Here is a 13,156-nt window from a genome sequence, read left to right on the forward strand (position 1 = left end):
GCCCTGGACCCTGCTGTCCTGGCTTCATCTGTAGCTGGCAGTCTCTGGCAGCCATGATATTGAACAGGCTCGTGCTGTGTTGAAAGTGGCCCAAACTGCCAAAGATTTACTCTCCTCTCCCTTTTAGTGTACTTCCCGCTGGGCTGCTTTGTGGATGTTTCAGAGGAGTTTCTCCATTCCTTTCTAGTCGGCTTACAATGATGGGCCTTGATAGTTTGGATTCATGGAGAAATAAATCTCTTTTTAAAAATGGCTACATACAGATGAAGACATTTCTTTCAGTAGATCTGGTTTAACAATAAACTGGAGAGATCTGACTATCACTAAGAATAGCATCAACCTCTCCACAGCCCTGTCTTAGCATTTCATTGTTTCCATAATATCCACCAAAAGGCTTGGGTTTAGAGTTCACTTCTTAAAGCATTTAGCCCCAGGAGTAAAACAAATGTGGATTAAATCCTAGCTTGAACAATTTACTAATTCATCATCCTGGGACTCAGTTTCCACAATTTTAGCAACACCTATTTTTCTGAGTTGTTGGAAATACTAGCAAATATGTATGCTATACCCCTTGTACAGTGTCCATTCTTCGATGAAGAATGAGCTATGAACAAAAATAGACCTACTATTCCTACTAAAAATTGCAGGGGAAAAAGATTGGAAGGAAATACATCAAAATGAATAATCATTGCCGTTGGGTGGTGAGATTATTGTGCTTTTATCTTAGTGATTTAAATTTTCCCCAGCTTTTTATATCTTGTAAAATGACTTTGCAGTAAGTTTATCATCAGAAATGTTAATAAAGTAATAACTTAAATAACCCTTAGTAGCTTAAAAATTCTCAATTATCCTTCCACAATTCTGTCCTGGTTCTCAATAAGAACACAAATCTAACTAAATAAAGTAAGTTATGTCAGTTCATTTCATTAGCGACCAGAAGAATTAATATGAGTACACAGACCCAGGGTCTAAAACAAGAAATCAGTCTGCAAACAAATATGAGTAAGAATTTAAACTAGGGGCCTGATCTTCAGCACAAATGTTGAAGTGGGAACTTTCAGGACCTGGTGAACAGAAGGCAAGCTTTGAATAATGTTGGCCAAGAAGAACAATCTCGAGATCAGGAAATGGGCCAATAGTGTGCCCTCTGTGAACCAGGGAGCAGCCCTCATTGTCTGCTGGGGAAGTATCCTCTTCAAAGGCACTTCTGGAGGGACCTCAGCCACGCCACAGCCACTTTCAGGGATCAGTGTGGAGAAAGATTCATAGTCAGGTTGTGGGTGCCTCCACAATGGGATGACTATTGTTTGCATCACCTGAGGGGTGGAAAGTGACCACTGGCTGGGAGAATGCAATCTCAGAGATTAGTACCTAAGGGGGAAGGAAATGCAGAGATGGTGGTGCCCAGCCCCTCCCACCTCCTATTGCTTGCAGGGGCTGTGGTCAAGGTTGCAAGAGGATCAGTGGGGACTGAGTATGACCACTCAGTCCTCCTGCATGAGACTTCTAACAACGCCACATTTGACAAGGGAGGAAACAGGAAGTGGGGGGCTTAGATGGAAACATGGGGTGGGGGATGGTATATTCAAGACTTCAAAGGGCAAGTGTTTTTGCCAATTCAGGTTCCCCAGTGACCGAAGATGTTGAAATGTGTTTCCTGTGTTGCTCCTTTTCTGTGTTGACCAGCTCTCTAACTAATGACACCTGCAGTCTGCTGCAGAGCTCTGCATCCTGACAATCAGAACAAACCATTAATCTCACAGTCCTATAGCAGAAAGCTAGGGTCAATTAGTTACCAAAATTGATACTTATTATGGGGAAAATTTATAACAGAATAGATGGCAAGCCATCTGTACAACTCTGGCAATGCCCTTGGATTGCACAGACAAGATTAGGAAATTAATAAGAGTTGTGCTCCATCTATCTTCTAGAAAACACATCTAATTTTCCCCCTTAGCTTCATTTTTATGTTTCCACTTTGTGCAGATCTTTTACTTGCTTTTTCCTCCCTCTTATTTAACTCTTAAAAGAAGAATGGGAGCAATGTTCCCAGCAAGAAAGTTAGTACTTTTCCTGCTCAGGTCATCCCCTGATTCAAAGTAGAAAATTTTCAGGTGTTTATAAGAACACCTGACCATTTGGCTGGATCTCAAGAACTGGGATCAGGAGGTCTGAGTCCAGAGAAGGAAAAAAACCAGTTGGATCAGTGGGCGAGAGATGGGAGAATAAATAGGGTTGTGACAAAGAGAAGGTCAGCTGTAAATGGGTCAGGAGACCAGAGTGGACAGAGTAGGCCCTGGAATGCTTGCTCGGAGGCCTGCCATGAAGGATTTCTGCCTGCTTCCCCACCCTACCCCGGGGGCAGGATGACTCAGCACTTCCTATTGTTGTGAAGGCCAACCCCAGGAGGCCCTACCAAGGCTGACTGCTGTTAAAACCAGACTGCACTCCTTCTGGCTCCTGGTTCATTCAAGGTCTATATAGTTAAAGGTTGTTCCAGAGGGATGTGTGTAATTCATCCCAGTATTTAATGTTTCTTTATTATTTTACTTGAGCCAATAGCCTGAACTGGTCAAGCTTTGGGCTGATGTCAGCTGCTTTATCTGGTAGCACTGTTACATAAAGTTAACATTTATTGGTGATCACTAGGTGCCAACATTATGCGAAGAACTTTACACGGACCTCCCATTTAATTCTCAGAAGCTGATCACAAGGTAGGTATTATCATCTCCATTTGCATATGAGAAAACGGAGGCTTAAAGATGTTACACTGCTCAAAGACTAAGATGCTACTCAAGCCTTTTGAGTTAAGAGTCCATGCTCTTAACCCGGTAACTGGTGGGTACCTTGGCAGAGATTAGAAATGTCTCTTTGAGATTAAACAAAAACCAGAAGGTGATCATATGCAGGAGAACATGGAGAAAATTAAAAGCAAATAGTGGGTCGGGAAGGTGATGAGGAGGGAAGGATAGAGGGAGGGAAGCATGAGCTCTTGGTAGAAAATCAAAGTAGTTAAAACCTCTGGCCCTTTGTGGCCACATAGGGTCCCACCTATAGGATTGCTCACCTAACATCTTTTCAAGATCGACATGCTTTGTTAACTCCATTTTTCATGTATGTGTTCCATGGATTTATCATGTATATCTGGATTCTTCCAGCCACCAGGGGACAAGTGTGAATTCAGTGTGACTGAAGAGGCATCTGCCATACTGTGACTGAAACGCAGGTTCAGTTGCTCGCTGCTTGCAGAATCCAATTAACAAGAGCGGATCTGGTATAAAGAAAGTGATTTATTCCAAAGCTTAGCTTATGAGAAGAAATACAGGTTCTTCCCTTTAACGATACTGCTTTGCTTTGGGGGCAGACAGCAGGGGCTTTTAAAGGGGGACTTGGCATGAACAGCATGCAGGGGAGGGAGCCAGCAGGTGGGGGTCTACTTGACCACTTATGGTGTCTTATCTACCCCGCGGTCCAGCTGGCACCATTGCAGGCAGAGCTAGGTTGTAAAGTGGCCATTGTCTGGAGATGCTCTCCAGGTGGAGAGAGTTCTGTTGCAGGCATACTTTTGTAAATTGTAAATTGACTGTGCTGTCTTAAGGTAATCTGGTGCTCTGGAGCTTCTAAGTCAGCACAGAGTCAGCTTGCTGTGTAGGGAGTGTCTGGTGAAGGGAAGGTAAAGATTATGATAGTATTTTGTTCTTTCTTTCTTTTTTTTTGAGACAGAGTTTCGCTCTTGTCACCCAGGCTGGAGTGCAATGGTGTGATCTTGGCTCACTGCAACCTCCACTTCCCAGGTTCTAGCGATTCTCCTGCCTCAGCCTCCCAAGTAGCTGGGACTACAAGCGCCTGCCACCACGCCAGCTAATTTTTGTATTTTTAGCAGAGATGGGATTTCACCATGTTGGCCAGGCTGGTCTCGAACTCCTGACCTCAAGTGATCCACCCACCTCAGCCTCCTAAAGTGCTGGGATTGCAGGCCTGAGCCACCGTGCCCGGCCTGTTTCAAAAAATTTTTTAATTCTTAATTTCTTCATTGACCCATTGGTAGTTCACGAGCATGTTGTTTAATATTCATGTCCTTCTGTATTTTCTGAGGTTCCTCTTGTTTTATTGATTTCTCATTTTATTCCTTTGTGGTCAGAAAAGATATGAGATATGACTTCTACCTTTTTGAATGTATTGATATTTGTCCTGTGGTCTAAGATGTGGTCGATTCTGGAGAATGCTCCATGTACTGATGAAAAGAATATGTATTCTACAGCACTTGGGTGATTGTCAGGTTTTGTTTTGTTTTGTTTTTTTGAGAGAGCATCTCACTCTGTTGCCCAGGCCAGAGTGCAGTGTTGGCATGATTTTAGCTCACTGCAGCCTCAAACTCCTGGGCTCAGGCAATCTTCCTGCCTCAGCCTCCCAAGTAGCTGAGATTATAGCTGTGGCACCATGCCCAGCCAAATGTCAGTTTTTTATCTTTCTCTTCACTGACATCTTCAAACATACTCAGTGTGATGGTAAATTTTAGATGCCAACTTGACTGAATGGAGGAATGTGTAGATGGCTGGTAAGGCATCGCTTCTGGGTTTATTTGTGAGGTTTTCCAGAGATGATTGATTTGGGAGTCAGTGGACTGAATGAGGAAGATCTGCCCTCCATGCGGGTGGGCACCATCCAATGTGGGCTGGGGTCCTAGCTAGCACAAACAGGTAGAAGGAGGGGAGATTCTCTCTCTCTCCCTTCTGGAGCAGGACACCTTTTCTCCTCCTGCCCTTGGACATCCAATTCCAGGTTCTTCGGCTTTTGGACTCTACAACTTGCATCAGAGGCTTCTCAGGGGCTGTTGGACCTTTGACCTTGGACTAAGGGTTGCACTGTTGGCTTCCCTGGTTTTGAGGGTTCTGGATTTGGACTGAGCCACACTACCAGCTCTCTGGTTCTCCAGCTGACAGATGGCCTGTTGTGGGACTTCTCTACCTCTGTGATCATATGAGTCAAATCCCCCTAATATATCCCCTTTCATATATCCTATTAGTTCTGTCTCTCTGGAGAACCCTGACTAATACACTCGGGCACTACACCTTCAAGAAACACAAAACAAACAAAACCACCACCACCTATTACTCTAGTTCTTTCTTGTCATCATCCTGTTTTCTCTGTTTACTGTTAAATCTGAATAAATATCTGCACTTTTTCATCTTCATTTGTTCGCTGCCCCAAAACTCTTAATCCCATGAAATCTGGCTTTTGCTAAAACATTCTCTTTCTTTCTCATTTTGTAGAAACAAAAGACTTTACATCAGGCCACTTGTCTTTGGTATTCCTCTCTCCTTCCTTTCATGCATAAAACTTTCAGCCAGGTGTGGTGGTTCACTCCTGTAATCCCAGCTACTTGGGAGACTGAGGTGGGAGGACACTTGAGCCTGGAGTTCAAGGCTACAGTGAGTTATGATTACACCACTGCCCTCCAGCATGGGTGACAGGGTGAAACCTGTCCTTAAAAAAATAAAAATAAAAATGAACTTGTCTCATATTTTAGCTGTGGAGACTTAGCTAGAAACTACATTCCCCAGTCTCCCTTGCAGTTGAGAATGGGCACTTGGCCAGGAGTGGGGGCAACTTATGCCTTCCCTTAAGCTGACTACTTGTCCTGTCACTCGTCTTTTGTTCTCACCACTGGTTGGAAGATTTTAGTCTGTTTCGTGTTGCTATAACAGAATAGCACAGAATGGGTAGTAACTTATAAACATGAGAAGTTTATTTGGCTTATAGTTCCAGAGACTGGTAAAGCCAAGAATGAGGGGCCACATCTTGTGAGGGCCTTCTTGCCGCATCATGTAAACCAAAAATACAATTATAAGTCCTGCCAACCATCTGAATGGACCCCTCCTCTTGACCAAGGGGATTCCAAAGTTAACCTGAAAAATTAGTTCAGGCCATGATGGGAAGTGGGATCCAGACATGTCTCATTATGCCCTCATCCTTTTTGTAATTACTGATAGAACAGACTCTTTTGAGTCTGATAAGAATTTACAATCTATTTACAATCTATTCTCCCTGAAGCCTGCTACCTGGAGGCATCATCTGCATGATAAAACCTTAGTCTCCACAACTTCTTATTGTAACCCAGTCATTTCTTTCTATTGGTAATAACTCCTCCAACCCACTGCCAATCATAAAACCTTTAAATTTACCAATGACCTGGAGGCCCCCGCTCCTTGAGTTGTCACGCCTTTCTGGACTGAACCAATGTATATCTTACATGCATTGATTTATGTCTCATGTCTCCCTAAAATGTATAAAACCAAGCTATACCCCAATCACTTTGGGCATATGTTGTCAGAAACTCCTGAGGCTGTGACACAGGTGTGTCCTTAACCTTGGCAAAATAAGCTTTCTAAATTGAACGAGACCTGTCTCAGATACTTTTGGTTTGCAATCAAAACATGACAGAAGGCATCACAAGGCAAAAGAGTGTGCAAGAGAAGGCAAGAGGGGGTTGAATTTACTTTCATAACAAACTGACTCTCAAGATAATGACATTAATCCATTTATTAGGGCAGAGCCCTCATGACCTAAACACCTCCAATTAGGCCACACCCCACAATCCTGTTGCATTGGGGATTAAGTTTCCAACACATGAACTTTGGGGGACTCATTCGAACCACAGTAGAAGCAGTTGCTGTTAAGGTGGCAGGGCTAGCATGTTGAGGACAGCAACGCTCCTCTGCCAGTCCTAAACTGATAACCACTGGACTTTTACATGTGAGAGAATTACATTTACACTACATTTTCATCATTCTATTTTGTGGTCCTTTTGTCTCAGTAGCTTAGCAATTAAATTACCCTAATAAACTCCTTTATTTCATTTTTAAAAAGTAATATGCATTCATTGTATAAACTTAACTTGATGATAAATAGAAAAACAACATAAACAATAGCTATTGATCCCTTTTACTAATAATTCTATCTCCTGTGTTTAATTGATTTCTTTTCTTTCTCCTACTCACAAGCTTAGACATACCCCAGAACTATCTCTTATCTTTCTATACTCTATCACAGAGAATAACTCATGTAGTGCTTGATTTCATCATTAATTTGTTCACTCATTCAAAAATATCTAGTGAGACCCACATTCTGCGAAGTGCTGGGGATACAAAAATGCATCAGATGTGGCTCCTATTCCCAAGGAGATCACAGTCTGGAGAGGAGAGGGAAAGGCAGCTATAAACAGGTCCTTTTAACACAGGGTGCTGAGTGCCTTGATGGAGCACTGTATGTGGCATTACAGAGGAAGGCACCTCACCGGCTTGATTGGAGCAGAGGGGTGGGTCTCTATGAAGATCCCCAGGAAAAGGTGAGCCCAGTAAAGAGAGTTTGGAAGGAGGAGGGATGAGGGAAAAGGGAGATAATTCTCAGCCAAGAGGTCAGTCAGGAACCAAAAGTCCAGATGTAAAAACTTTCAAGGCATTTGCCGGAAATGCAGTATTGTGTTGACATGTGAGAAGTGCAAAGCAAGGGTGTCAAGAGCTGAGCTGACAAAGGAGTTCGAGATCACACAGGCTTTGCTTATAATGCTATGGAGGCTTGGGCCTTCTCCTGATGAAGCTTTAATGAAGAGTATTAACCAGAAGTGTGAGATTATCAGATCTACCCACAGGTAGAGTATTCTGGGTGGCTGGGTGAAGGATAGGTCTCTAGGAGGTAAACGGGGTGGAAACAGGGAACCAGTTTGGAAAAGCTATTTGCAATGGAGTAGTTAAGAGGCAGCAACACGTAGATCTAAGGTACTGGCATTAAGAATGAAGAAAGAAATGAACTTGAGAAATATTTAGGAAATTAGATGGGCATGGCTTGGTGACTGAAGAGGAAATAAGATGAAGGATAAAAGATGACTCCTAGGGTTCTCACTTGCGTGGCTGGCAAGATGAGGGTGAGAGTGTTAGTGACTTATTATCATCTGCTTATGAGGTGGTTTATATTGAAGGAAAGGAAACTTAACCTTCAGACTCCCTTCCTTGCATGAAGCCATTCAAAGGTTCTGGGAAGGGCCCTAGCAACTTTGTATACTTGAATCTGTATTATTTTCCTTAAACAGAGCCTCTACCCTTTTAAAGCTGGTATTAGCTTCAGACACACAAAACCTGAATCCACCCTGCCCGTCCCCTGTCAAGTCATCTTATTACCAGTAGATTAATCTTCCTAAAAACAAAACGTTGACATCATGTCAATCCTCTTCTCAAAAGCTATTGTCATCATGACAATAGACTTTATCAACTTGACAGTTTTACTTTGGAGTGGCCCTTTACTTCCTCTAAAATTCATCTCCCAACATATCTTTATAGTTCAGAAAAGTAACTTTGACCTGTCTGTCCAAAAGCAAGGAAATCATTTACAAATGTCTGAACTCTTTGGTTCTTAGACCTATCTACCAATTGAGTTGCCTTAGTTGCAATTACTCCATTGTACTTTCTTGTTTATCACCCATATTCTTGCATTGTTTTTATCCCAATTGTGGCTTTTTCTACTTTAAAGCACTTGCCTAATCTCAGACCTGTCTATTCAGTTGTGTTTGGCATGTCTTGTACCTACAGAAACCACTGGCATATGCACACATCACTCTGTATCATAGCCATTGGGCACATCCAGCATGTGATTACACTTTAGAATTCTGCTTTTGGTCACGTTAAGTCAAAGGCAATTTGCAGTCTAGAATGTTCATTAAGAAGTATAAACCCTTGAACATCAGTTATCTGATAGTTCCAATATCTGGAACACAGCATGCTGTCATCTGCAGTCAGAGGTGTGTTGGCCCATTCTCTCATCTGAGAGAAGAATTGTCTTCGTTGTTGTTCACCGCACTGCCGCCTGATAAATGGCTTCTAAGGATTTTCCTGCTATCTGAGCAGCTGTTACTCTGTGTATGAAAAATCTAATTTTTACTTTCTAAGATTTCTTCCCATAATGTCCCGTCTGCTTCAACAGATTCTCACTCAGACACACTAAAATTGGACTCATGATATCAATTTAATATTTTAGTAATCTCAATAAACAAGGCAGTCTTACCATGTTCTTTTTTCTTTTGGGATAAGGCAGGCCTAGCATCTTCCTAAAAAAAGAACATACTCTGCAACGTCATGTTACAAAAATTGCAGCTTGGTTAAGTTTTCTATTGATAGTCCTTCAGTTTTTCTTATAAGAGGGTAACTCATGAGAAAAGTTGTTATATAAATAAAATATAGAATGTTGCTATTAGAAGACACTTCTGAGCCATAGAGCATAGTGCTGATATTTCAGTCAGATCTTTCTCGTCTCCCTTCTTCTCAGCTTCTTCCTACTTCTTCATCCTCTCCACATCTGTTCCATGTTGGCAGATACAAATCAGAGGTGTGGTGGGGTTTACAGCACTTACAGAGCCCCAAGGGCTTTTTTTTGGATAAAAGGACTTGGAGCTGCCCACTATCATTCCACAGAGGGAGTTAGGAGCCAAGCATAGCAAAAAATTGTAATCAGCAACGTAGAAAAGATGCAACCTGAGGCAGGTGAAGGATTTGGGAGCCCAATTCTTTTTTAGGAAAATGCTGTTTTCTATATCATAATTCCCTTCTGTTATCCCAAGCCTCCTGATTGTTGTGGTACTTTGGGGATTCAGGGATGGATGTGTGTCGGTGCCGGGAATACAGCAGACAGGGAAGCCTGACAGCAACCTGGAAGATGGTTCTGAGACGGCCAGGGGTGGTCTGCTGAACACTGGAGCAGCAGTCTAGCTCTTTGCTCCTAGCTGAGGGGACAAGCAGTAGCGAGGGCAGATGTGTGGAACAGGTGAGCATTCCTTGGGGATTTTCAGAAGTACCTAGGAAGGAGAACCTGGTAAAAGTCTAAACTTCCTTTTCATCACAAATGACATGAGCCCTGATTTTTGTTGCCTTGGAAACACTAGAAAATAGAGAAGTCTTTCACATCTGGCCTACCCAGAATAAACCTTCATGAGCTCATGTCCAGGAATGGGGCTAATTCCCTGCTTCCCTTCCACACACATGTTCATTCCTAACTACTTTTCATCCCCTTTCTGTCTCTGTTCATTTTGGGGTTGACCAAGTGGGTGGACCAGACTTTAGTCCTCCCTTTAGGGAGCCAGAAGGATCACCTATTGCGGCTTGCTACTCCACCAGAAGTGGCCTGGGGTACTCATACAGCCTGGGGCCTGATGTAGAAGATTCTCCCAGCATCGAGTTTCATATAGGTCAGCACCATGTTCCCCAGCTAATTGATACAGAGGCTCCCCAAAGGCCAGTGAGGGTGGAAGGACCATTCCTCAGAGCTCCTCTGGCTCAAGGTTTTACATAATTACTCCTTGAGATGAATGGAACTTATTATTTCTTTCCTTTCTTCTTCTTTCTTGCCTCATCCTTCTCCTCCCCTCCCTCTTTCTTTTCTTCATGTGTCCTTGATCCTAGAATGTTTTCTGCTTATTATTTTTCAAGCTGTATTGCTGTTACTACCAGTATCCTGTGTTTCCTGTTGTGTCCAGAAAGCTACTTATACCATTAGTGCTTTACAGGGCACAAAGGGAGCTAAGGAAGCTTAAGGCTAGGCTAGGAGGTTACTGTCTAGCTCTTTTGGCTAGAAATTATTATATGAAGACATATACTATTGTTTTAACTATATGTCATATTATATATATTGAATTAAGATTGATTGGTCTCAATATATAAATATGTGGTAACAAAATTCAAATTTGATAATTCAGCATAACGGTTCAGGACTTTTTCTCCTCTTGAGAAATAGGACTTTACTACTACCTACAGCGTCTACTCTCTTATCTATGTTGCAGAATAAGCATGACATGCATCAGTTTGGAATATTTTAGGTGAAATCACCTAGAAGCCAGGTTCTGGATGAGGTGTGGTGTGATCATTTATCTTTAGACTCACAACTGCAGTTCACCATCCCGCCACCTATTCCTCACATCTATGCAGTCCTCCTTCCCATCCTATTGCAATACTGGGAGGGAAATATCCAGGGCAGTAGGAAACTCCCTTGTCCTAACCTCCATAATCTGTTTCTCTACTATCTACATTGATGACCAAAGGTCATTGGGATTACTCTTTCTGCCTAAACGAGTGGAAGCAGAAATGTCACCGTTATGAAAGTAGTATTTGAATTAAAGAAAGGGGCTGCCAAGCATTCTGTCTATTCATTATGATCTTTTTGGAATCTTCTTTATACGGAAACTCCAGTCATCTGAGGCCTCAATTCTTAGAAAGCAAGCATCTCCACATGCTGTTCTTGACATAGATGTACTTGTTCATAAATATTTCATCCATTTTGGCATCCTCCACATCCTATGTGCTCGATACATATTTACTAAACAAACAAGTGATTCTTGCTGCCTTTAATAGTGTTGTGTTGGCGGTATGAACACAATTTAATACTAGAAGATATTAGTCATCAGGCCAGCCATTTAGCCACGTCCTCTTATTGCCTACTCCTATAATTACATGATAACTATAGAGGCATGAATGCCCACGGCATTCATAATATGTATCCTATTTTCTTATATTCATTTGTTTTGAGCATCAAAAATCAGTTATTGTGGCCTACTGTGTAGTGGGCATTTTAACTGTAAGTGGTAGATAGAGAGTGTAGATTTTTTAGAATTCTCACAATAGTGTGGTAAGAAATTATCTTCATTTTTCATTCATGTATTGGTTCATTCAACAACCATGTGTCAGGATCTGTGTTAGATACTAAGGAGACAACAGTAAACACCACAGACAAGATCTTGACCTTCATGGCACTTAGAGCTGAGACTTAGAGAAGTAACTTGTAGTTAGAGACATATCAAGTGACCAAGCCAGGATTTGAATCTGATTCCAAAATTTATGCTGTCTCTGAAAAATAGTGATAATCAGTTACAAAGAACCTGCCAAGTGCCAATCCTTTACAACCTGGCTCATTTTTAAACCTTTGAACCAATTCCATGGATTAAGTATGACCATCCTCATTTTACAAATGAGGAAATGGGACTCTCAGAGATTAAATAACTTGCCTAAGATCACTAAGCTAGTAGACAGCAGGGCTTAGATCTGGACACACATCACCCTGGCATCAAAGTCCATGCTGCTTCCATGTGGTCACACTGCTGGCCAATGGCGTAATGAAGAGAAAAGTCCAAAGGCCAAGCACTGTAGGAGCTTATGGTTTAGCAGGTGAGAAAAGTAAAATACACTTACAGTGCAAAGCAGAATATAAGGTCACAAGAGTGTAAGCAAACTGCTTTGGGGTTGAAGAGGGATTATTTTAGTCTAAGGAGTCTTTGAAAACAGAGGACAAGGGAAAATACTCTGATAGACCTATACCGTATCATCTTTCAAGTAGGAAATGACCTATTATTCTGAGGAAAACACAATACAAATAGAAGTTAGGATTATTTCATTTCTTTAATCTTTTTTTCTCAATGAATATATTCATTATATACAATTTATTGAGTGTCAGAATGGATATGGCACTGTAAGACCTTTCAATTTCAGAGATATTAAACTGTTAAAACATGTGGAGCATAGAATCAACTGTAACCTCCAAATGGGTTCTCCTTGCCTGCCACCCAGACAGAGCCGATTTATCAAGACAGGGAAATTGGAATAGAGAAAGAGTTTAATTCATGCAGAGCCAGCTGTACAGGAGACTGGAGTTTTATTATTACTCAAATCAGTCTCCCCAGAAACTCAGGCATCAGCGTTTTTAAGGACAATTTGGTGGGTAGTGGGTTGGAAAGTGGGGTGTGCTGATTGGCTGGGTCACAGATTAAATCACAGGGAGTCAAAGCTGTCCTCTTGTGCTGAATCATTTCCTGGGTGGGGCCAGAAGACCAGATGAGCCAGTTTATCCATCTGGGTGGTGCCAGCTAATCCACTGAGTACTGATCCACTGAGGGTCTGCAAAATGCCTCAAGCACTGCTTTTAGGTTTTACAGCAGTGTTGTTATCTCCAGGAGCAATTTGGGGAGGTTCAGAATCTTGCAGCCTCCAGCTGCATACTCCTAAACCACAATTTCTAATCTTGTGTCTAATGTGTTAATCCTGCAAGGGCAATCTAGTCCCCAGGCAGAAAGGGGGTTTGTTTTGGGAAAGGGCTGTTATCATCCTTTGTTTCAAAGTTAAAC

The 13,156-nt window shown here is 42.0% G+C and overlaps 1 protein-coding gene across 3 annotated transcripts in view; it reads left to right on the top strand.

The window, feature by feature from the left end:
* Positions 1 to 1,969: 1,969 nt before the first annotated feature.
* Positions 1,970 to 13,156, top strand: part of IFRD1 (interferon-related developmental regulator 1) — a 55,615-nt gene continuing 44,428 nt past the window's right edge. For 2 of the 3 annotated variants that reach the window (XM_011999210.1, XM_011999212.1), the window contains exon 1: positions 1,970 to 2,714. The gene's annotated coding sequence lies outside the window, so the exon portion shown is untranslated. The remainder of the gene's footprint in view (positions 2,715 to 13,156) is intronic. The other variant, XM_011999211.1, reaches the window with a different exon arrangement.

The sequence above is a fragment of the Mandrillus leucophaeus genome, unplaced genomic scaffold (assembly GCF_000951045.1).
Source record: "Mandrillus leucophaeus isolate KB7577 unplaced genomic scaffold, Mleu.le_1.0 Scaffold588, whole genome shotgun sequence".
In the NCBI taxonomy this organism is placed as follows: Eukaryota; Metazoa; Chordata; class Mammalia; order Primates; family Cercopithecidae; genus Mandrillus; species Mandrillus leucophaeus.